The 23007-nt window shown below is 38.4% G+C and overlaps 1 long non-coding RNA gene across 1 annotated transcript in view; it reads right to left on the reverse strand.

The window, feature by feature from the left end:
* The window catches only part of LOC113182751 (uncharacterized), a 176922-nt gene that overhangs the window by 149132 nt on the left and 4783 nt on the right, over positions 1-23007 (reverse strand). Inside the window, exon 2 of the long non-coding RNA XR_003300790.2 lies at positions 19409-19523. This is a non-coding gene — a long non-coding RNA (uncharacterized LOC113182751). The remainder of the gene's footprint in view (positions 1-19408; positions 19524-23007) is intronic.

Genomic DNA, 23007 nt, shown 5'->3' on the forward strand with positions numbered 1-23007 from the left:
AAGGACTGAGCTCAACCTGGTGGGTCAGGTAGAGGAGTAAACTGGCCTGAGGATGAGAAGGGGTGAGCTGGAAAGGGATTAGGAAAGGGTGTTCCAGAAAGATTGATAGGGGTGAGTGGAGCTGATAGGGTATCTGAACCATCCAAGAACCTTCTACAAATACCATTGTCTATAGGCATACTGTGCCCACACCACTGGGTCAGAAACTTCCAGGTAGATTTCTGGGATCTCCTGGGGAACAGACTGTTCCATACCTGAAATCTAGTTAGAGCTGAGCTTCCTTACCTAATCAGACACAATCACAGATTCTCTCAGTGGAAAGCAAAAAAAAAAAAAAAATAACAGATTCGGAGTCAAGTAAGATTTGTGCTTCAATCAACTATTGACAGATCATCACCACTGGCCTCTTTGACATGCAGCTTTGTTGTCTATAATGAGTACAATCAAGTGCTACCTAAGTACATTTCATTCATGAAGGACCACATTAAGATGGTGGTCCCATATGATTATAATGTAGCTAAACAATTCCTACCACACCTAGTATTGTAGCCTTTGTAAAATTGTTCTCCCAAAGATGAAATCATGATTCATTTCTCAGAATGTATTCTTGTAGTTATATGACATATGATCGGACAAAAATATCTATGAATTTTAAGGTTGAATTGTGCACTTAAAGCATGATGATGCCTTTTTATCAAAAATGTCTGCTAGTTGGATACAACACCAGTAGCTCAACAGCTGCTCAACATACAGACCTCCAAGTTAATGATGCTTCTGAGGTGCACATGGAACTTATTAAAAAGAGCACCCATGGGAGCCACCAAGAGAGCTTATTGTCCAAAATAACTTCTAGTTTTTACATCACAACCATGATTTCTACATCACACCCCAGATCTTCCCATGCCTGGGGAGAATATGATGAGTGAACCCCCAAACAACTGCCTTGATGACCATACCTGGAAATCTAACCCAGGCCCAGAACTTATTTTCTGTCAGGTCGGCTTGGCTCTCCCAAGGACTGAGAGTCTCCCTGGAAACCACAGCAGTTCTGACCACCATAGACTCCTTACCTGTCAGGTTTCCTTCAGTTCAATAACTCCCCAATTACTTCCTAAGTCTGAGTCTTCTACTACCTCTGATGAAAACCAGGGCCAATGCTAGTAGACAGATATTAGCATTTATTTTCCCCACTTCTTTTTTTTTTATTGGTTGTTCACAACATTACAAAGCTCTTGAGATATTATATTTCATACATTAGAATCATGTGGGTTATGAACTCCCATTTTTACCCCAAATACAGATTGCAGAATCACCTCGGTTACACATCCACATTTTTACATACTGCCATATTAGTGACTGTTGTATTCTGCTACCTTTCCTATCCTCTACTATCCCCCCTCCTCTCCCCTCCCATCTTCTCTCTCTACCCCATCTACTGTAATTCATTTCCCTCCATGTTTGTTATCCCATTCCCCTCACAACCTCTGATATGTAATTTTGTATAACAATGAGGGTCTCCCTCCATTTCCATGCAATTTCCCTTTTTTTTCTCCCTTTCCCTCCCACCTCATGTCTCTGTTTAATGTTAATCTTTTCTTCCTGCTCTTCCTCCCTGCTCTGTTCTTAGTTGCTCTCATTATATCAAAGAAGACATTTGGTATTTGTTTTTTAGGGATTGGTTAGCTTCACTAAGCATAATCTGCTCTAGTGCCATCCATTTCCCTGCAAATTCCGTGATTTTGTCATTTTTTAGTGCTGTGTAATACTCCATGGTGTATAAATGCCACATTTTTTTTTTTTATCCATTTATCTATTGAAGGGCATCTGGGTTGATTCCACAGTCTAGCAATTGTGAATTGTGCTGCTATGAACATCGACGTGGCAGTATCCCTGTAGTGCACTCTTTTAAGGTCTTCAGGGAATAGTCCGAGAAGGGCAATAGCTGGGTCAAATGGTGGTTCCATTCCCAGCTTTCCCAGGACTCTCCATACTGCTTTCCAAATTGGCCTCACCATTTTGCAGTCCCACCAGCAGTGTACAAGTGTACCCTTTTCCCCGCATCCTCTCCAGCACTTATTGTTGTTTGACTTCCTAATGGCTGCCAATCTTACTGGAGTGAGATGGTATCTTAGGGTGGTTTTGATTTGCATTTCTCTGACTGCTAGCGATGGTGAGCATTTTTTCATGTACTTGTTGATTGACTGTATGTCCTCCTCTGAGAAGTGTCTGTTCAGGTCCTTGGCCCATTTGTTGATTGAGTTATTTGTTATCTTATTGTTTAATTTTTTTGACTTCTTTGTATACTCTGGATATTAGGGCTCTATCTGAAGTGTGAGGAGTAAAAATTTGTTCCCAGGATGTAGGCTCCCTATTTACCTCTCTTATTGTTTCTCTTACTGAGAAAAAACTTTTCAGTTTAAGAAAGTCCCATTTGTTGATTCTTGTTGTTAACTCTTGGGCTATGGGCGTCCTATTAAGGAATTTGGAGCCCGACCCCACAAACTGCAATTTAATCAGGACTTCTGAAATCCTTTCATACTGAGTCTCTTTGCTACATGCCCAGCCATCTGTGGCCTAGTACTGGCTTGGTTTTCTCCTCAATAGATCCCAAATCTGTTGGTTACACCCCCAACCACATTTTAAACATGAATTTGTTTCCTGGTTAAACAGAAAATTCTGCACCATCCCCACGAATAGAATCATGGCTATCAAGCCTAATGCATGTTATTATTTTTTTTTTACCTGAGCCTGTAATTTGGAAATTAATCCACTGAAAATGTAAAGGGTTACTCCCCAATTTCAACCCATTTGGGTGACTAAAATGAATAACCTGATCTCTTGATGGCTCCCAGCCCAGCACCTCTCTCCAAGGATCATAATTGGAGATTTTTCTCATGGTAAGAGAATGATCGGAGATGCAATTAAGCTATATGAAGGCTGAACATAGATTAGTCCATGTTTACAACAGGAGTCCTCAACCTGGGTGATTTTAACTCCCTGGGACAATGGCACCGCCTGGAGATATTTTTTTTAAATATATATATTTTTAGCTGCAGACAGACATAACATGTTTATTTATTTGTTTGTTTATTTGTTTGTTTATTTATTTTTATATGGTGCTCAGGATCAAACCCAGGGCCATATACATGCCAGGCAAGCGCTCTACCACTGAGCCACAATTCCAGTCCTGGAGATATTTTTGATTGTCACAATTAGGGGAAAAAAAGATATCATTGAGTAGGTAAATGCTCTTAAATATCTTATCCCCTCCACAACAAAGAATTATTCAGTCCAAAATCTCAATGTCAAGATTACGAAACCCTGGATTTCAATAAGCTATTACTATTCTCATTATTGAGAAAACTGAGACTCAGATGCACTGAATCACTGCCCAGAGATCAACAATCAAGGGGGAAAGATTCAAATGGAGATCTGTCTGACCTCACAGCTCTATGGAAAACTTTAAGAAGTCCCCATTTTAGCCATAGTGAATGTCCTGTATCCAACATAAAATGTATGCATGGGGCCTGTTTTATACCTCTTCCAGCTATGCAGACATCTTTAGGAAAACAGAGTGAACAAATAACACATATACAGACACAACAATTAAAATTGAAAACCACAGATTCCACAGCTCTGTTATCAAACTGTCGTGTTGGCATTAAATCACTGAACTCTAAACCTTTTTGGTCATTTAAAGAAAATAATTCACCCTGAGGTTATTATTACTGAGAATGGCTTAATATCAGCATACTTGTCTGATACACTTTCATCTAATTAATCAATATGAGAACTTACTACTATTGATTTGCATGTTAGAAAGGAACTGTGCCTTAACCAAAGGAATGAAAGCTACATAAGGCATTTCAGGCATCATGGAAAATGGTAAAAGAGGCAATGTTGGGTGTTGAGTATCCTACCTGCATGTTCTGGAACTACTGTGTCCACATTTGCATCAAGAGGAACCACCTTACAGTACAACTTGATGGACAAAATGGCAGAGGCTGCCAAAATTTCCAACCACTGCAAACTTCAGGACCTACTCCTTGATTAGACTCACTGCTGCCTTGGGAAGATTATGCACCTGCTCTTTGGATAGCACAATGGTCACAAGATGGCTTGGGTTGCAGATTTTTCTACTTCTGATATAAAGACCACTGTTACAATGCCAAATACTTTGGGATAACTTAGAGAAGCATCAAAAGGCCCTTGAGGTCCTGTGATTCATGAATTGGCATAATTACTTGTTCTAACATGAAATGATTTGGAATATGCTTGATGTAACTAAGTTTCCAGATATTTGCAAACATGCTTGTTTATGTAGAAAACACCAGCAAAACCATAAAACAAAAACTGTAATGAATTCACATATCTAATAAATAATTGAGCAAAGCTTCAGGGTACAGGGTAATAATAAACATCTGAATTTCTGTAATTAGCATTAATTAATTAGAATAGAGAATTTTAAAAATTTCATCAAAGAATCATTAAATGCTTAGGAATAAAGTTCAAGAAAGATAATTTAAGACCTTCTCACCAAAAACTTACAAAACAGTCCTAAAAGATATAACTTCCCTGAGGAAGGAACAAAAGAAATGTGTGAACAAAAGAAATGCAGTAACTGTAGACAGGTAGTGTGTGACAAGAGGAAGCAGGTCACTGGGGTCCTGCCTTTGAGATTGATATTTTGTCCCTGATGAGCAGAGCTCTCTCTCTCTCTCTGCTTCTTTGTTGCTGTGTCCTGAGCTGTTTCCTTCACCATGCCTTTCTGGCATGATATCCTGCATCACCTAGAGCCCAGAGCAATTGAGTTAGCTGTCTAAGGACTGAGAAGTATGAAATTGTGAGCCAAAAAAACCCTTTTCCTACTCTGAATTTTTCTTGGCAGGTCTTCTGGTCACAGAGACAAAACACTGACTAAAACATGTATACATATATATTCTTATATGCATATACTTATACACACATACATACACATATATTATACATGTATATGTATACGTGTTTATATGTGCATGCATGTAAATATACACACATGTAATATAATGTGTATTTGTTCACATATAATGTTTTTATGTGTGTGTGTGTGTATAAAACATTATACAAGCACACTCAAGTCTATAACATTCAAACTACAGAAAACAAAGCAGTCAGAGAACAAAACCACCTTTAGGGAAGAAGAGAAAACACCTTGCCTATACAGGAACAAGAATAATAATTACACTGGGTTTCTCTTCAGAAATCAGACAGGCAAGGAGGAAGTGGTGTAAAATCTTTAAGGAATTGAAACAAATGACAAGCAAGCAAACAAATGGGAACCCAGAATTCTCAATCCAAAGAATTCAGTGAAATTATCCTGACTCCAGTGAAACTATCTTACAAATGTGAAGAACCAGTAAATATTTTTTAAACAAAAACTTCATTCTTTAATTTCTTATTTCAGGAAGAAATAGACAATCTGAATAGGCCCATATCAAGGAAATTAATGAACAATAACTTCCCAAAACACAAAGCTCTGGGTCTGGGTGGTTTCACAATTGAATTCTATCCAACACTTAAAGAAGAAATGAAACCAATTCTCCATATTCTCTTCCAGAAATTACAAGCAGAGGGAACACTTTCTACTTTATTATGTTAATCAGCCTTACTCTAATATCCAAAGCAGATAAACATTATGAGAAAGGAAAACTACAGACGAGCAATTTTTATGAACATAGATGGAAGAGCCCTCAACAAAAATATTATCAAGTCGGAATATAATATATAAACAAAATTACACACTATAACCAAATAGGGTTTATTCTAGCGTTTTGAAACTTAATAATAATTCATAATTCATAACATCAATAGGCTAAGACAAAACCATAAGGTCATATCAATAGGTGCAGAAAAAAAATATTTGAGCCAAAATCTAATATCCATTCATATTAACTCTTGGTGAACTAAGATAAAGGAGAACCTTCTAAACCTGATGAAGAAAAGTTTGGCCAAAAACAATAACAACAACAACAACAACAACAACAACAATAACAACTACAGGTAACATCATATTTAATGGTGTGAAAATAGATACTTTGCTCTTAAGATCAGGACTCCTACTCAGCATTGTACTTGAAGTCTTGCTAATTCAATAGGACAGTAGAAAGGGAAAGAAGGTATACAGACTGGACAGTAAGATATAATAGAAAGAAATATGCAAATAACATGGAGGTTTTTTTAATAGAAAATCCCACAGAATGGACATTTCCTGCCCCACTTCCGGAACTAATAAGTGCATATTATCCTCTTTGTAGTATACATGGTTAACATAAAATACTTAATTGTTTCCCAGCATATCAGGAAAAAAATTGGAATTTGAAATTAAAAACACTACTGAAAACAGCCAAGATGTACTCCAGTATACAAGTGGATAAACAAACTGTGGTCCATTCATCCATAATAGAATGTGTCAGAAAGCCCACCTAAATGCTGGGGTTTTAAACAGAGTCCCTCATCCCTGGGCCCTCAACTCTATTTTTTCTTCAGCCTTAGAAAATTTTCAATTCCTTTCATCTTTCTCAACCACCCCTTGTGTATGAGCAAATGCTTCTTCTATCTGTCCTTCTTCTGTCTATAGAATCTGAGTTCTTCAAGTCCTCCTGCCTTAAAACTTCTATAACTTCAAATTAATTTTCTTAATAATGTGTCTAAGTTTTAAAATTGTGCTTGACTGGAGAGTTGGTATCCTGTACTATTATAAAATGAATTAGCCACAGCATAAGTAGTGAGAAAGTCAGTGAAATATAGTCAAAAAGCAATATATATATATATATATATATATATATATATATATATACATATATACATATACACATTTGTATATATTTATATTGCAACAGTTAAATATTTACAATATGTAAAGTGTTCTAATAAATCAATAAGAATAGATAATTGACACTAAAGAGAAATGAACAAAGGATCACTATAGATAAATAGATCTAATTGGCATAAAGGCTGACATTTTATCAAGAAAACACAAATTAATATAGTTATAATGTGCTGTTTCTCATACTTTGGATTTTTAAAATTTCACAAATAAATACATATTAGTCTATGGCAATAAAACCAGGATTTCTATATTCTATGGAAGTAGGAGTAAAGATTACCAATTAAAAGACAACTCTCTGTAATCCAAATTGGTCTACCTTTGGCTAGCAATTCTATTTTTAGGACTGTCATTCGGGAATTTTCATAAAAGTAAAATAAGCTTTACTAGCAAATAAAAATGTGTTAATAGCCCACTGCTTGCCAGACACTGTACTTAGTGCTTTGCATGAACTGACTCATGTAATTCTCACAATTACATAAGCACAATAGATGTATCCTAGTCTGAATGTAGTTAAGGTAGGAAACTAAAGCTGGAATAGGAATAGACTGTATTATTATAATCACAGAATAATTTCCTGTTATTTCAAACACTAGTTATTAGTAGAGGAATTTTATTTTATGTATGCATGTACATACTTATTTACTAAAAATATTTGTATGTAGGAGACCTAGCATGGTTTTTGAGGGTGAAAATAGACCCGAAAATGTTGCCCAGGCAAATCAAGGGACTGTGACTTGAAATCAGGTGGAGAAAGTCAGAGGCCTGAGTTGGCCTTGTCCCTAAAGTCTGAGAGCCATGGAAGGTTTCTCTACTCCACAGGTCAATCACCTGCCACCTCTTGCAGGTGACTATATTCTATATAGTCATTGTGACATCTGATGTAAGTTTCGGGAGGGAGTACAAGACTTTGCTTTAGGGGTCTACACATTATTGTGGGAACACTGCGTGCTCTGCTCCAGCCTCCCAAAGGAGTCCCGCCCAGGCATCCAGGCAGCATCAAAAGCACTGTGTGGGATTTTCTGTAAAATGATTCTCTCCACTGCCTAAAACCGCTCCTCTTGAAGGCAATTCTATATCTGATTCATTTCTGTGTCCTCCACACTTAGCAACTGGGGTAAGTGACTGGCTGTTGAATAAATGAATGGTTGGATCTGTAGATGGGCAGATGGATGAATAAGTGAGTGGGTGGTGGATCCAAAATGAAGAAATGCTTAATATGATTAAGGAGTGACCTTTTCTTAGTATATGTACATGAGAGATTTTTCACTAGATGGTGTTTAAAAGATTACTGTTCTGCAAATATTTCAATATTTAAGTCCAACTTATTTCGATCCTTTAAGGTTCCAGTTTTGTGGAGTTTTATATTTTTTTTCTACCCTTCAAGCTGCACCAGTGCAGAGAAAACTAAGATTTTAAATGGCTCCATTTCCTTTAAGTGCATTTTTCCTTTTCAAAGCAGAAAGAAATTTTGTACTTATTGCTTCATGTTTCTGAGAAGACAAACACTAACAGCTTCAGGGATGAATATGAGAGTATCTGTCCACTGTCATATTTATCCTTATCTGAAAAGAAAATCTGTCTCATGTTTATTATTTTTTATTATTGCCATACACAATAAAATTCTGATATGTCTCAGATTGTCATCATTTCCAGCAATTTTAGACACAGCTGTACAGAGCTGAGTACCTTCAAAGTACCAAGATAGCCTAGTAAGAGCCATCCAAGTTTTCAGGGGTGCAGCTTAGGCTGCAGAAGCAGGGACTGTGTGGGTATGTTCTTCCCATGGTGGAAGACTGGAGGACAGGAGGCCAAGCCAGGCCATGCAAGGACATTCCCTGTCTCTGTTGGGAGGTAACTAAGGTCATGTCTACCCACATTCCATGAACCCAAAAGAATCTCAAGGATTTAGGGAAGGCAGTATACTGAGCTCATGCCGGGTAAAAGAAAGAGTAGAGAGTGTGGATGATAATACAAACTGCCACAGGGATTCACTCAGAGGTTAACCTCCACTGTTTCCTCCCAGTTCCCCAGGGCTCTGTCTACTGTCTCTACTTTGGTGATATCACCATCAATGAGTGAAAAATGCTAAGTAAAAAATTTCACCATCTATTGAGAACTATTATATGCCTGCCACTTATATAAATTCTATATAGTCCCCACCACAAAGCTGTAAATTAAGTGTTGTTATACTCACATTACAAAAGAGAAGGCTACATATCAAAAACAGAAAGTAACTAGTCCAATGTTACTGAGTCCACACCCAAGACAGATGTCAAGCCCAGTTTTCCCAGCCTGTTGAATCACCCATGAGCTCATTGCATTTTCTTTGTGTACCTCAACCTTCTTGGTCATCTTAGATAAATTTAGCTCTCCACCTGTGCCAATTGAGAACACAATGAAATACTCCCACACACCACACAGAATAAATTTCAAAGACTCAAAATAGCAAGTATTTGGAAGATGTAGACTATTGAGAACACCGCACCTGCTGGTGACAATGAATATTGGCACTTTGGAAAACATATTTTCTAATAAAGTCAAATGCATATTCTATAATCCAACAAGTCCATTTCTTCCACGTACAGCATGATGTATGTGTGTTCTTAGAAATGTGTCCTTAGGTAATTTTATTGTGGTGACACCATTAGTGTTCTTACAGAAACCTAGAGGGTGTAATAGCCTATTGCTCTTAAAACATGGCAGACCAAACAACACAAGATCAAATCAAGCACAAGGGAAAATGACGTCATCAAGAGAGGTTGTAAACATGAGACTTAATGAGGTGATTGCTGGATCCACATGGTATAATATCTTGCAGTGAACATTTTTATGAGTAAAAGGAGTACACTCAAAAGTATAATACAGTAAATACATTGACATCATAATTGTATACTATTATCATCAAGAATTATACACTGTATCTAATTGTGTGTACTTCACTTTTATACAACTGACAGCACAATAGGTTTGTTTACACAAGTATCATCACAAGCATATAAGTAATGTACCATGCCACATTATTATGATAACTGTAACTTCATGAAGCAATGGAATTGTCCAGCTTTATTATAATCTTATGGGACCACCTTTTTATAGGTGGTCTATCATTAGCCAAAATGTCATTAAGTACATGACTGTACCTTTAACAGAAACGCATACCTCTGCACATGGGGTACATGTGCATGCACAAGATTTTTCCATAGCCACATTACTTATAATTCCACAAACTGGAAAATAATCCAAGTATCTGTTGGTGATAGAATGGATGAAATTAATTCAAATGTCTTCATATTCTTGGAACTATGCAAAAATGAATGAATTACAGCTACAGATAAGAAGAAGACAGATTAATCTCAGAGTCAAGTAAAAAATTCATGTTCCAGTAAGTATATACTATATTATTCCATTTATGTAATGTCCAAAAAGAAAGCAAAACTATATTCTTGCTGAAGTGAAAAACTAAGAAAAAATGGATACAAAGTTAGCCTGCCAATCAACTGGGAAGGTAGAACTGGGAGGAACACAGGGAAGCTTCTGTTTTATGAGCTGGGACTTACACTGGTGTTCACACTGATAATTCATTGAGCTGTACATTTTTATATTGTGCATGTTTTTTTGTAAGCACATGATACTTCACATTTCAAAAAACAGTCAAAGAGAAAGAATGGGAGGTAAAGAGATGGACACAGAAGTTCTGAACAACTTTTTAAAAGAAGTTTCCCTGTACCAGAGAACTAATGACGGGTGGCTGGGAAGGAATCTCTTGAGTGCAAAATAGTGAGTATTTGTGTACTGATTCAAGTGATCCATTTGGGTGAGGATCAAAATCCTAAAAAAGGAAGATCAGATGATACCCAAAGTACCTGTGAAAAGGTAGATGCTGGAATGTCCTTCCAGTTTGCAGAATCACAGTGTTGGTGGTGGGAAGAGGAAGTGGGTCTATTCTAGTTGGTTCTCTTTTTGAGCGTAGTAAGATGTATTATCAGCTGAAAATGAGAAAGAGGAAGGGCACGGAGGGTATAAAAACAAAAAGAAAAGATATGAAATATCTGAGACAGAAAAAGAGAGGGAGGTATCAAACTGACTAGCAAATCAAGTAGAGCATCTGGAAGACCTGGGCTTTTGTGTAAGTTTCATTCTTATATATTTAATGTGAGATCAGTCATCTCTCATTGAGCTGCTAGAGTGAAAGCAGAGGGTAAGTGGTAAGTTGTGTTTCATCGGGATTCTGCTTTATCAGTATCATGCAACATAAGGAGAGAAAAGCAAGTTGCTAAGAGAAGGAGGTAGGTACAACGACGGATCCAGAGTCTCATCTGGTAAGAAAAGAACTGTGCACCTGAGTGGTGGGATAGGCCACCAAATAGTGGGAAGGTCAATGGTTGACGATTCCATCCAGCTTTAGGATGCTAGAATTGGTTCAAGAGAGAGAGAAAGGTACTGATGTAGATGGTCAGAAATAGTAACATCTGTGGTATGACTACTGCAGCGGAGGCCTGAGGAGATGGAAGAAACAGTGTTGGTAGTGAACAGGCCAAGAGATCAAAAATCAGACTATTGTTGATGTGACCATTGAAATCATCAAGGTTATTGCAAAAGTAGTGCTACAGAGAAAAACACTAAGCTATATACTACCTTCAGAACACAAAGAGGAATAACTTGAAGGGAGAGAACCAGGAATTGTAATCTACTGGAGAGAATTTCCAATATCTGGGGCTTTTATAAGAGGAGGGGTGGGAAATGATCACAACAAAAGAAATAAGAAGAAAAGGACCTGCTCCTCTCTTGGTTCTAGTGGTACTTCAGGTAGGAAAAACAAACAAGGGTTAAATAAAGAAATAATAAAATAGTTCCTACTTGAGTGGACTAAAGAGGAAGAAATGTCTTTGGGGAAAGGAAAAGCCAGGTTCCTAAAGGAGCGTGAACATGAAAGTAACACTTAATAAAAAGTTACAGAATACAAGAAAATTTGCAGCAAAACAGTGCAAATCAGAACACCCAGTGGAAAGGCTTGAAGAATCAGAGGCAATGGAGGATGGACTTCCATGAAGGGTCTCTTACATTGGGAGGCTTGGAAAAGTGGGTAGTAACTCAAGTCAACAGGGATATCCAATGTTGCCATGAAAAGAAATGAATCAATTAATCCAAGACCTTCTAAAGTGGAGTCAGGAGATTGCAAATGGATCACACTCATACCTGCAAAGGTCAAGCCACAGAAGGAGCAACTGAAGTCTAGGTATACACCTGCCTTCCATATCTCCAAGCTGGAAATATCCTAATTAACTCATCCATCAGAACAGGTCCACAATTTAGGATTTCTTCCCAGCCAAAGTATTGCCTTTAAAAACAACAGCAGAAATCCCCTTTAAAAAAAAATCTCTCTAACATTTGCCTTATTCTCTCTTGATTGAATGTACCCAAATTGCAATTCTTTTTTTTCCCCCAAATAAATGCTATTTCCTTTGTCCCCTGTGTCAATCTTTTTCTTTTAATTAAAGGTATTAATCTGGATGGCATATCGAGAGAAGATGGATTATCATTTCTACTTAAAACCCCAGCTAGAATTGGTTGCAGAGTCAGAATCAGTCCTTCAAGAGATCACAAAGCTCAGGACACACACACCCTTTAATCCCACTGTGAGCAGACTTGAGACATGAGGATTGAGCTGAGTTTTGTCTCCTTGGTACTTTTTTAAACAAGGTCAGGGACTTAAATTAATTGCTGTTGAATTTAATCTTGCTAAATCAAACCCATTTTCTCAGCCAGATGAGATTTTTTTTTTATATTGTATGCTTTCCCTGTAGTTTGTAAGGGTTCTTTTTTTTTCAAAACTTAAAAAAAATAGTACAGAGGGCTTTTGTTTTAAAAGCAACCCTCTCCCACCTCATCCACCCACAACCTGCTCTACAAAGGCCTCTTTCACCACCACTCATTGTAGGTCTCCACTTGGCTACTGTATTTTTCTAGATAAAATCCTCATTATCCTAGTTTTTGACTCACCAACTTCAGACAATGTCTGTTGACTCTTCTGGATGGTTGTGCTCCAGGTATCCCCTCCCCAGATCTATTCTCCACATACTCTGTGCCAAAGAAGGGGAGACTGACTGTCAGGGCTTTATCAGCTGAGCATCCAGGTAGGAGAGGCCAAAGATGACCCCAGCACCCGCCAGGAGGAGGGTGGCCCACCCTGCTCCCACCTGCCCCCTGTGGGGTGCAACACTGTGCTCCTGTGCAGCAAGAACTTCCTGCCCCACTCTTTCTCCCCCCTATTTGGCACGTATCTTGGTTGACTGTCTTCTGTCTCTGTGTCACCCACCATCAATCCCCACTGTGGAAAATGAGACTATCATCATCCTCACCTCTCCCTTCTCATTCTGCCTCCATCTCGTTCCACCTCTGTCACTTGGGCTTTTATGTCACTGTTGCCAAAAATCACTTTCTATTTAAAAGACCCCCAATTGAATTTCTGGGTATGTGTTTTGTTTGTTTGTTTGGGCTTTTTTTTTTTTCTTACTCTTGGTTTCTCCATGTCTCATTCAAAACCTGAGTACCAATCAACAGTGGCTCCTCGTAAGCTGTGGAACTCCCCCCACTACAGACCCAAGTGCCATGAGAGGCTTCCATCTCCTACGCTTGGGATCTGACTTCTTGGCCACTGAGTTTCCCAATAGAAAATGCTCCCAGCCTTTGGGTTCCATGGATGATTCTCCATGCTCACAGTAGTCCCAAATTATGGTATTCTTAGTTAGCTTCAGACTTGGGCTTGACTTATTCATACATTTTTTTCTGTTGGCTCATTGTTGTGGTTTTAGCTGTTTAATTTCTCTTTAGGGAAAAAGAAGTGACTATGTTCTGACCACATTTTCAGGTGTGTTCAGTTTCTCCATCATCCTGCTCATCTGAATAATTCCCTCCTTACTTTTTTCTGCAGCTTTACCTGTCCTTGAATCCCTCTGAGACTTGAAAGAAACCTGGAACCTCCTGACCTTGACCCCTTGCCTGCATCCTGGGACTTTTCTCCCTTGACCTTCTTTCTTGCTTTGATGGATTTGATTCCCCACACGTTCTCTCTTGTGTGAGAAGTAAACTTTTTCAGTCTTTACTTCTCCAAAGATGTCTTTATTCTTTCTCATAGGCAATTGATCTCTCAGCTGGATTTAAGATGGAAGGTTTAAAACCATCTCCAACTCCTTGCAAACATTGGAAACATTGTTCTTTGTGTTCCAGCATCCCATTTATTGATGAATCCTAATGCCCGGTTGATTTTATTCTTCTGTGAAAGGATCCCCTCCCAACCTGCTTGTTTTTGAAAGCTTTTAAAAAAAATCTTCTCATATCATTGTTGTTCTGGAATCACATAATATATAGAGAGATATATGTAATTTTTAAATTCAGCCATTTAAATCTGAAGACCCCTGCCCTTTATTAGCTCTATTTCCTTTCTTCTCTCTTCTTTGTCTTCTTCTTCAACCTTCTGTATCTGTGGGTTCTACATCATGGATTCAACCAACCTCCGATTAAAAATAATGGAAAATACTACACCTCAACTGAACATGTACAGACCTTTTGTTGTTGTTGTTGTTGTTGTTACTATCCACTCAACAATACAATGTAACACCTATTTACACAACGTTCACACTGCAATAAATATGATAATTAAACTAGAGACCATTTAGAGCATACAAGACACTGTGCCTAGGTTCCATGCAACTACTATGCCATTTTATATAAGTGACTTGAGCATTACAGATTTGATATCCACAGAGGGTGTTAGAGGAGTCCTGAAATCCACAGTCCACAGACATCAAGGGATGACTGTGTTTATATGTAGTCTTTTCCTTTTCATCTCTTTTGTTTTCTTTTTGAGAAATTCCTATTAGTGGATTTCCTGTATTATTTCTCATCTTTTTGCTCTTATTTTCTCATTCTTGCCCACAGTCTGGAAATTTTTCTGCAGCTTTTTCAACTCTTTTCACTTCAATTGTTACATTATTAACTTCCAAACATCCTTTTCTTATCACTTGCTTTGTCTTTTTAAAAAATCCAGTACTCTTTTGATTTTACCATTTTCTCACACCCCTGAGTTTATTGTGGTTTTACTTTGTTTGTTTTCTTAACATTCTCTTCTTGTCTCTGTTTCTCTTCATTTTTCTTTTTGGTCAACTTGGCTTTTTTCTTCCATCTCTATGGCTCAGTTCTCATGTATAGTTGTCCATCAAACTTTAAACTGAAAGCCCAGAGTGATTATTGTGAAGGGGGTTTAATCACTGTCTCTGGTGAGTAAGACCTCTGCCTGAGATTTCTGTTTCTGGACCACATGGTCTCTACTTTAGGGGAAGATGGGGGAACTGCCTGACATGTTAGGGGTCCCCGACATCCCAAGAAGAGGATGCTTTCCTTCCCACACTAGCAGTCTTGGCTCTCCTACATGGTTTCTTAATTTTTTGGAGACATCCACAGTTTTTTGTCCCTTGGAGGAATTTTCTGTAAAATGCCTGGCATGTTGTACACAAAAGTGGGGGAGTAGGGAGAATCTGCCCCACCCCAAACAAACCTTCAACCAATCTCCCTGTCTTCTTACCCACTTTCAACTCCCCCCTCCCATCCCATGAGCTCTAAGCCCAGATCCCAGTGGCTCCAGAGGCATGGTCCCCTACCACACATACACACCCTCTTCCTGGGTGTCCCCTGGCTGCAGTCTCAGCTCTCCAGTGTTTCTCCAGGATGCATCCAGATCCCATCCACCATCCAGGAATTCTAGGAATCTCTCAAGTGGTTGAAAGAACCCCTTACATGATGATATATCCCTTTGTAAGATTATTTTCTTTTTGTTCCCTTCATGTAATTATAATGGCTTCTCAAAAACGAGAAAGTGAAAAACATGCTAAATCTATTGTCTTGAGCCAGAAACTTGAATGAAAGTATAAATGAGAGAAATAGGAAAGAAAAGTCACTCAGGTCCCTGTGGCCCTGGCATGATCACACCTATATCTAGGTGGACTTCCTTGTACCTGGTTGTGATCGCGACACATCAATGCCCAAGCATTCATTTCATATTCATTTCATATGGTAGCTTTTAGTCTTTTCTGCAATGCCACGAAGGCTTTGTCTTACCATTATTAGTGAATGTGTAAAGATCCCAGGGATCCCAAATCAACTCTTTAGAGCATGTCAGATTTAGGAGATTTAGGGGACCAACTCGAAGGCAAACTCATTTAGCATAGTGGCAAGTGGTGAATCAGGAATGAGAGGCCCCAAGGGCCATATCCCAAATTCTGCATCATCCTTGCTTGCAAGATCTCTCTGGGAATTAAATGAGATAAAACACATAAAGCTTATTATAAACTTTTGGCAAATATGATTACCATCCTGTTCCTTCTTCATCATGGCCACATGCCCCAAATACCCCTTCCTCTTTGTCAAATAATAATAACCACAACAAAAGGTCCAAGGAGAATCTGCTGCTTTCCCTCAGCAAGCTCAAGAACTCAGTGGGCAGCACATGGAGATAAAGCTTTCTAGTTCAGTTTCACAACAACCTAGACCCAAATGCAAAGGGTGATTTTTTTGTTCTAGTCAGGATTTTTGTTGCAATGACCAAAAGACCTGACAAGAACAACATAGAGGAGGAAAAGTTTATTTGGGGCTCACAGTTTCAGCAATCTCAATCCATAGATGGCCAACTCTATTGCTTTGGGTCTAAGATAAGGCAGGAAATCATGGCAGAAGGGTTCAGAGGAGGAAAACAGCTCAGTACATACAACCAGGAAAGAGGAGAGAGAGAAAGAGAGAGAGAAAAAGAGAGAGAGAGAGAGAGAGAGAGAGAGAGAGAGAGAGAGAGAGGGGGAGAGAGAGAGAGGGAGAGAAAGAGAGATACAGAGAAGCAGAGAGAGAGACTTCTCCTCTCACCAAGGACGAAACATATATCCCAAAGAGATGCCCCAGTGACTCACCTCCTCCAGCCACACCCCATCTGTCTATGGTTACCACACAGTTAATTCTTATTAATGGATTAATAAACTGATTAGATTAAGGCTCTCAGAACCCAATCATTTCACCTCCTTGCATTGTCCCACACATGAGCTTTCGGGGGACACCTCATATCCAAACCACAACAGTGATGATCCACACAAGGTTCCTGCAAATCAGTAATTTACTTCCTGACCACTGGAAGATTTTCATTTGAGTGTTCTGATGGGAACCACATAAAGCTAGTTCATCAGCTCCCTGTCCAGTCTGTGTGCCTCAGGGCATTCATCCAGGGTGAGTGGCCTCACCAAGCCACTGACACACAAAGGCCCCTGGGGACTCTTGGGTATGCAGAATGGATGGAACACCAGAGAGAGTGAGCCAGGGCCCTCCCCATGGAGAGCTTTAGAAATGGCACACCTGGTGTGAGATTCCAGCTCAGTTTGGAGTAACCGTGTGAGCATGAGAGGTTATTTTACCTTCTGGTCCTCAGTTTCCTTTTGTATAAATTGTGAAAGAGGAAAAAAGGTTAAAGAAACCCAAACAAAGCTACTACCTACTTGGTATCAATCAACAATGTGACAACTGACAATGGCCATTTGTGGGAAAGTCTAGCCCAGCACATTCTAGAAGCTCAGGAAATTCTTCCTATTTGTATATCACTCTGCCTGCTAGAAACATTTTTTATGGATAATTTAGCCCTTTCTGGACTGTGTGAACCTTTAGGCTGACCTAGACACTTTCTTCTCTTTTACATTTACCTTCTGCTAGAGACTCAGGTTCTCCAGACATTTTTCTGGACTTTTCCTTCTCTAGTGTGAAGCTTACCTGATTTTCTCAACACTGACCCACACAGGTTAGATACACAAATGAATCCTGCCTGTGTGCCTTTTCTGCCCAGCTTAGCTCACCTGGTGCTCCCACTGGGTGTCTGTGCTGTTCCATATCTCTTAATGATACTGTGTGGAAGCTTCCAGAAGTGGGCCATTCTGGGTACCTAAAGACGCACCTTGGATGGGGTGCAGCTGTAGGTAGGATCATAGACTGTAGCTACCCCCCAAAATTACCTGATGCTTCTGTGCCCTCTTCTTTGCCTTCCATGGTGAGAACTAGACTTGGGCAATATTTGAAATAAAGATGACTAACAGTTCAGTCCCGGCAGACAAACTAAGGGCTCCCCCTTGCCTCAAGTATGGGGTTGAGCCTTCAAACCTCCCCAAGCAAGGGATTCCAAGAGTGAATGTTCTGCTGGGAAAGCAGAGAGTTTAAGGTGCTTTTGACCAGGTAAAGACTCCCTCTTAGGTACAACCTTCCCCACTCCCTACTTTGAGTTCTTCATTGCAAGGAGCTTGCAACATGAACAAACTTGGACTCCTGTCTCTTCTCTCCCCATCTTTCTTAAAATATGCATAGCCACACTTGGATTTCTTAAAAGCCACCAGCTTGCCAATCAGAAAAGTCAAACAATGCTTCTGTGCTAATGACCAAAAGAGAAAACATTGCAACACACATGAAGACGGATGTTGTCTTTTGTGCACATAGAGACCATATAAATCATTTAAAAAAACCCATTAACCATTCCTCCTAAAGAAAAAGAATCACAAACAAAACATTCACCAAAAAAAAAGCATAGGATTTGTAAAGAAGATTCCATGCTTTGAAGTAACCTTTGGTTAAATTATTGAGGTAAGGGAAGGTTTATGTAAAATTTCAGATTGAGTTAGAGTTATGTTTAAAGCTTTTAAAATGTATATGGGTAAACATGAATCTTCATAAGAATGCTCGAGTAAAAATTTGTATACACATACATGTTCTGAAAAAGGGAACAGGGAAGTTTGAGTCATGGGATTACATATTTTGTAAATATGGGGATGCAAGGACATATCCTCTAAATGAACTATTGTAATGTATATGCAAATTTGACAAAGATAATTGAAAATAGAAACTAGAATAAACTTTAAAATTTATACTGTTGTACATGGATTTAGGAGAAATTTGGTTTAGATATAAAGGTAAGCTAAGGATTAATATTATATTTTACTTAGGGGTCCAGTATGGGTTAAAGAATGAATATGTACATTGGGAAATATATATATTCAAAAGAATGTATGTGTGAAAATATGTATGAACACAAATATAAATATATGTGCTCTGACACGATGGAGAATAAATTGAGTCATGTGATTATATATTTTGTATATATGGGGTTTTGTGGATATATACTATAAATGATATATAAATATATATGCAATTTTATATCAATAATTGAAATAAAATTCAAAAAAAAAGAGAAGCTGTTAAGGTTTGGATGTGAGTTGTCCCTGGAAAGCTCACATGTGAGACAATGCAAAAAACTTTGGAGGAGAAATGATTGGATTATAACATTAGCCTAATCATCGAGTTAATCCCTAATGGAGTTAACTGCAATGGTAAGGTGTGGCTGGAGAGGGTGGGAATTGGGGTGTGACTTTGAGTATATATTTATATCTGGAGAGTGGAGTTTCTCACTCTGCTTCCTGATGTGAGCTGCTTCCTTTTGCCACACACTCCCGCCATGGTGTTCAGCCTCACCTGGAGCCCCAAGGAATGGAGCCAGCCTCCTATGGACTAAGACCTCTGAAATCATGAGCCCTCAAATAAACATTTCCTTCTTGCAGGAATTCTGGTCAGATCCTTTGGTCACAGCCTCGGGGGGAAAAAAAAAGACTAAAACAGAAGCATGTGACCTTATATCCAGCCTTACCAGTAATCAAGAAAATGCACACTCAAATAACCACGTTTCTCTTCTACCAAACTGACATTGATTTAAAATGTAATGTTTAATTCTGGCAAGAGGCTCTGAAGTGAGCAGTGTTCATCTTGACTCAGAAACTTCAATTTCTACAGTTACAACTTATGAAATATCCAAAAGCTTTCAACTCACTTTAACCCTTGATCCAGCAATTCCAATTGTGGGAATGCAAACTAAGGAAAAAGTATGAGATGCTGATATTCATGTTCACAGGGTTTAACACAGCATGATTTAGAAAATCAAACAACCTTGTAATTAAAATGAATTAAAGAGCTCCTCTACTGTTAGACGGGAAAACGGCTGTGACATAATGTTAGGTCGTGAAAGCATGGGGCTTGAAATCACATATTCAGAAAAAATCTCAGTGACATCAAGGCAATAGCCCTAGCAGCATAAATAAGACTAAGAGTAAGTAACATTAATGTGTTAGAGATTACGAGCAATTGTTAAAATTTGGGGCTTTTTTATTCCAGTGAAATATGGTTTTTACAAAGAAAACTATCTATTACTTTGATGAAGAGCAAATCTTCTCATTAAAAATTTTAAAGGGTCCCAGTAACACCTACCCACCCCTGGGTTAACTCACACCCTGGAGACAGCAATTGCAACAACAGACCTCCAAGCCTCCTCCCAAGACCAGCACTGGGTAAGTGGTAGTTTGGGATGGGGAGATGACAGGCAGATTACCCTTCTCATGGACAGCTCCTGCCCATGTCCTGCTGGGAGGGAAGGGAAAATGTTCCTCCAGCACTCACTTATATCCTCTCAGCCTTTGAAGGGCTCAGTAGCTATTACCATCCATTCACTCTGCTCATTGGAGACATCTCACCTGTGCTGAGACTCATCCTGGCTGCACTGCTTTGGACAAGTTCTTGTCACTATTCTGAGTCTCTATATTCTTACCTTTAAAATGGTCCCTTGATCATGCCCAGACATCAATGATACATTTTTGGGGACTTAATGTCATATTCTTACTATATCATCTTATTATTCAATGTAAATATTTTACCTTCTTAAAATAACACTCATTTCTTTAAAATTAGACACTTCCCTAATTAGATTTTCTAAACTTCATCTCATGTTTCCCTGCTAGCTAAACTATACTCACTATTAAACACCATTTACCTACTTTTCTGAATGGTCTGGGGCCATTCTATGCTACACCTTGTATGTCTGGGGCGATTCTATTCTACACCTTGCTATCAACAGTGTGGTCTGGAAGGAAACGAGACCAATATCTTTAAGAAACTCCTACATGTTATTATAGTTTAGCTATGAGGCATCCCCTCAAAACTCATGTGTAAGACAATGCAAGAAAGTTCAGAGGTGACATGATTGGGTTATGAGAGCTGTAACTTAATCAGTAAATTAATCCACTAATCTGGATTAACTGGGTGATAACTGCAGGCAGGTAGGGTGTGGCTGGAAGAAGTAAGTCAGTGGGGGGGGGGTGCGTGGTTTTGGGGGTTTATATTTTGTCTCTGGTGAAGAACCTCTCTCTCTCTTGCTTCCTGGTTGCCATGTCCTGAGTTGCTTTCCTCCACTGCACCCTTTTACCATGATGTTCTCCCTCACCCAGGGCCTAGAGCAATGCAGTCAGCCATCTCTGTACTGAGACCTCTGAAACTATGAGCCAAAATAAACTTTTCCTCCTTTGTGTTGTTCTTGTCAGATCTTCTTTTTACAGGATAGAAAATATGACTTGACCAATGTAATTCTGCAACCTGTACACTCAGAAAATTGAGAAATTATATCCCATCTGATTCAAATGTATGATATGTCAAGATCATTGTACTGTCATGTGTAACTAATTAAAACAATAAAAAATGAATAAATAAAATAAAAGTATTGTGTTCATCTAAAACTAAAATAAATAAATATTAAACAAACAAAAAATGACTAAAACATGTCAAGACATGATTCTATTAGTTGATTAATTATTAACTATTTAGTATGTGTTCCAACAACCTAACTTTGCAAATTGCTTCAATTTCATGAGTGAGGATTGAGTTTCAGAGAAACGAAGTAAAATGTTAAAGGCCACCATGCTAGTAAAGAGTAACCCAGTCCCAATGCATGGGTTCCTTGACAGCATGCAGGACAGTCACAGCCTCTGGTTGTATAGCTGGAACTGAGATGCTCTATGTAGCATAATAGTTATTACCTTTATAGTTTATGGTGCACTTTACCTGTATTGTTTAGTTAGTTCATTTTCTGGCTACCTTTCTTTAAGAAACTCTTTTTACTTTTTGGTGCTTTTTAACCCTATCCTACCCAGAAAAGATAAGCAAACGTAATGTCTAAAGTCATTAACTGTAGGCAAGTAGAGTGTGGCTGGAAGTCTCTAAGACATCATCCTGTAAGTTGGTGCAATCACCTGTTACCTGTTCTTTGGTTACTAGGTGTAAATTTCCTCTCCCTTCCAGCTCTACCAATACGTTTTAGATAATTGAAGTAATTTTATTTATGAACTCTGTACACAAAGGGAAATATTGTCCAATATGGACATGGAAGCATTACAAAGCAAAATGTTAAACTCTTACAGTATATATTGCTAATTTCTATTAAACACCTTTATTGCTCCCACTTCTTTTATTTGATAAACATTTTTTTTCTATTCAACTCTGGAACACAGATGTTCTAGTCTCCATTTTGTAGATGAGGAAACCAAGACTCGGACTCAAAAGTTTACACATCTGGCCAAAGGTATTCAGTGAAAACTTCACTTCAAGACAACATGTATGTGTAGAATATGGCCAGCTTGACCAAAAACTGATAAGCAGTACAGATTTCCATTAACCAAGTCAAGTGCATTGTGAACGCTTTCCCACTGCATAAAAAGATGATCCAAATAACAATGCCTAGAGTTTTCAAAGCACAGAGAGAGGTAGGCAAAACTGTATTACAATTACTGGTCTGAGTATGTTGAACCTTCCTTGCATTCCTGGGATAAATCCCAATTAATCATTGTGTGTGATCTTTTTGATGTGCTTTAACATTAGAATTGGAAGTGTTTTATTGGTAATTTTCACAGATATGCCCATCAGGGATATTGGACTATACTTTTCTGTTTTTATCATACCTATGTCATGTTTTGGTATCAGGGTAATGCTGACCTTGTAAAATGAGTTTTGAAGAGTTTCCTCTATTTCAATTTTGGTAGAACAATTTAAGAAGAATTTATTTTAGTTCTTCTTTAAAACTTTTAGTTCTTCTTTAAAACTACCTCAGTGATACCATGAACAAAGCCCTGGGTTCAATCCTTAGCACAAAAAAATAAACATTATTGAATTGGTACAGCAAAGTAATTTGCTCTTGTGATTTTCTTTGCTGGAGACTTTATTGTGGATTGAATTGTGTTACTTTCGTTCAGTTCAGG

Source organism: Urocitellus parryii, chromosome 1, assembly GCF_045843805.1.
Source record: "Urocitellus parryii isolate mUroPar1 chromosome 1, mUroPar1.hap1, whole genome shotgun sequence".
Classification (NCBI taxonomy): Eukaryota; Metazoa; Chordata; class Mammalia; order Rodentia; family Sciuridae; genus Urocitellus; species Urocitellus parryii.